The 3,426-nt window shown below is 45.6% G+C and overlaps 1 long non-coding RNA gene across 1 annotated transcript; it reads right to left on the reverse strand.

The window, feature by feature from the left end:
• Positions 1–1,967: 1,967 nt before the first annotated feature.
• On the reverse strand, positions 1,968–3,160 carry LOC122902052. Its single transcript, XR_006383731.1, has 3 exons — positions 3,088–3,160; positions 2,453–2,790; positions 1,968–2,282 (listed from the first exon to the last, which is right to left on the reverse strand). It is a non-coding gene; the product is annotated as an uncharacterized LOC122902052 (long non-coding RNA).
• Between the last annotated feature and the right edge of the window lie 266 nt (positions 3,161–3,426).

Here is a 3,426-nt window from a genome sequence, read left to right on the forward strand (position 1 = left end):
AAGTCCATCAGAGAAAGATAATTATTTTTATATAAGTTTATTAACATATATTATTTGTTTCAGGGGTACAGGGGTACAGGACTGTGATTCACAGCACTCACCATAGCACATACACTCCCCAACGTCTATCACTCAGCCACCCCATACCTTCCCACCCCCAGCAACCCCCAGTTTGTTTCCTGAGATTAAGAGTCTCTTATGGTTTGTCTCTTTCTCTGGTTTCATCTTGTTTCATTTTTCCCTCCCTTCCCCTGTGATCCTCTGTCTTGTTTCTCAAATTCCTCATATCAGGGAGATCATAGGAGAAAGACAATTATGTGGTTTCACTCATATGCGGACTATAAGAAACCGTGACGAGGATCATGGGGGAAGGGAGGGTAAACTGAATGGGAGGTCATCAGAGTGGAAGAAAAGCCATGAGAGACATTTAAGTATATGAAACAAACTAAGGGTTGCTGGAGGGGAGGTGGGTTGGGGGACGGGGTAACCGGATGATGGACATTCAGGAGGGCACGTGATACAATGAGCACTGGGTGTTATAAGCAACTGATACATTATTGAACACTACATCTGAAACTAATGCTGTACTCTATGTTTGCTAATCGAATTTAAGTTAAAAAAAAAAAAAAAGGGACGCCTGGGTGGCGCAGTTGGTTGGACGACTGCCTTCGGCTCAGGGCGTGATCCTGGAGTCCCGGGATCGAGTCCCACAACAGGCTCCCAGCTCCATGGGGAGTCTGCTTCGCTCTCTGACCTTCTCCTCGCTCATGCTCTCTCTCACACTCTCTCTGTCTCAAATAAATAAATAAAATCTTTAAAAAAAAAAAAAAAAAGAATCCCCTGATGGTCTAATACTATAAGAATAAGAGTAAACAGGACAAGAACCCTCCTTTGCCAAGACTAAAAAATCACCTTGAAATCAGCTCAATCTCTGACTCGATTAAGGGTGGTCTTCCCTCTCCTAACTGCTAGCAATCAATCAAAAGTATCGCTCTCTGAAGAGTGATGTTATTCAAAGCCTCAAGATATTTATATAATTTTTTTTTCGTAGAGGAGAGCTGTCCTGTTGGAGGATTTATCGCCTTCTGAAGAGGGAAACAGTCAACGGCAGCAACTTGGCAGGGAGGGGGCAGAGGGATGAACCCCAAGGCTCACTCTCCTCTTGCCTGCTTACCTGTTGCAGGTACCTCCGATCTGTAATTGGCCCCCCAACAGCAAGGCCCAACTAGATGCCACAGGGCCAAGGAGCCCGTTGACGAGTCCATACAGGTCAGCCTCCAGAAGCACTGAACGTGGTGGTGAGGAGTAGAGAATGGGAGGGGTAGAACCTGAGCAAAGAGAAAACACCTAGCAGGATCTTCAAGATACGTGAAGTTTGAAAAAACCAAAGAGAGGAAAACAAAGTATATCACAGGCTGACTTTCAGGCAAGAGAGAGAGGAGAGAGATGGACTGAGAGAGGTCTGGGCCCAGCAGGACAGGATGCAAGAGTCCAGATGAGGTCAGGGCCCCCAGGACAGGATGGCAAAGTCAAGGTGATAGGAAGCAGGTGTATTTACCATGTGGCCACTTCCACGAGCATGGGTGTGGGGGGCAAGGACAAAGTGCAGGGACCGAGGGCTAGAATCCATGAAGCTGAGGCCATCTCTAGGGGATGAGGGGAGGGTCTGAAGGAGAGAGATCTTGTAGAGAAAGGGGCCTTGGGAGGAGTGGTGACCTGTAGCTGAGAGACCTAGCCAGTCTGAGGCAAACTCGCACTAAGGATGCCCCAAACACTCCCCACTCCTTTCCTCTGATCTCCTCTTGGGGGCTCCCATTGGCTCGACCCACCCAGAAGCCAGAAGGCACAGGAGCCAGTTGGGGCCCTAAAAGTAGAAAGTGGATGTGAAGCTAGGGTGGGCAGGGGCGCAAGCCATTGTATAGCCTAAAGCCTAGCTTCCTTTACAGGGGATGGCCTTTTGTTGTATTTCAATTTTTTCCGAACTCGTGTGCCTGAGTCACTTTAAAAACACACCAATAAAAGTAACTGTGGGTTCCTTTCCCCGTTTTGCACCCCAGAAGCGGAAAGTATTACCCTCTGAAAAGAAGAGGCAAGAACCAACAGCTTCTCATCCTAGGCACAAAGCTTGGGCATAACAGCTTCTTCCCTGGATCCCAGAGCGCTCAGCATTCTAGATGAGGCTGCTTGATTGATGGTTACCACGACAAGTTGGAATTGTCCAGATCTGTGTTTCTCTGACCCCAAATGCATCTCTTCCCCAGGCTGCGTTTCCCCCTGTTCTTCTGAAAAGTGACAGGTAAGAGTTTCATCCACCACTATTGTTCCCTTTACCCCCTCCCTCCCTCCTCTTCTCCCTCCCTCCCATTTTTCCCCCTGTAATTTCCTTTTATAACTTATAATTTTGAGCTCACAATTCAATTCACCATTTGGGAGGCAATTTTCCCATTCTTACCTTCTTTCAGGCATCCTTGTTTAGACAGTCTGGATGGGGTAGCCCAATTTTTCAATTTCCTGACAATATCTTCCTTGAAGAGACACTCTCTGCCACCCCTCTTGGGTTTTGTCCTCTGCTGCCGTCCGCATCCTGGTCAAGGACAGCCTCAGAAGGACACAGCAGTTTCTTGTCTGACAGTCCCCTGACTTCCGGCACTTTGGTAGAATCTGTCCTTCTCGTAGCTTCGGTGACACTTCCTTCTTGATATAATGTGCTCTTTCAAACAGGTGTTGAGGAATATGACATTTGGAATATATAATAGCTGCATTCGAATATACACCTTCTTCAGACAGTAGCTAAAAGAAGAAAGGGACCTCATTGGTGTGGAAAATCCATTCAAAGGATTTGCATATCTTCCATCCTGACCCCCACCTCTTTATATGTTCTGATATTCCCAGTTTTGTCTGCAAACTTCTCCCACTGAAGAATCCTGAAATTAAGACAGACCCTTTCCCTCTTCTTTTAACAGTAACACCTGTCTGTGCTGGGGACATTTAAAACAAAGAGTTAAAGGAAAACAAACAAACAAACAAAACCACTGTTAATATTTGGGTATATTTCTCTTCTTGGAAGGGTTTTAGGAGTATACTTACCTTTCAGAACAAAAATAGGCTTTAATGAGGGGTGCCTGGGTGGCTCAGTGGATTAAGCCGCTGCCTTCAGCTCAGGTCATGATCCCAGCGTCCTGGAATCAAGCCCTGCATCAGGCTCTCTGCTCTGCGGGGAGTCTGCTTCCTCCTCTCTCTCTGCCTGCCTCTTGCCGACTTGTGATCTCTGTCTGTCAAATAAATAAATAAAATAAATCTTTAAAATAAAAAAAATAGGCTTTAATTAATTTTTAAAATTACTGTAGGAGTAAGTTAAATTTAAATTTATCATAGAAGTAAACTTTTTTTTTCTTCTTAAGGCAAGATTTAAAAGGTATACAAGGA

Source organism: Neovison vison, chromosome 3, assembly GCF_020171115.1.
Source record: "Neovison vison isolate M4711 chromosome 3, ASM_NN_V1, whole genome shotgun sequence".
Classification (NCBI taxonomy): Eukaryota; Metazoa; Chordata; class Mammalia; order Carnivora; family Mustelidae; genus Neogale; species Neogale vison.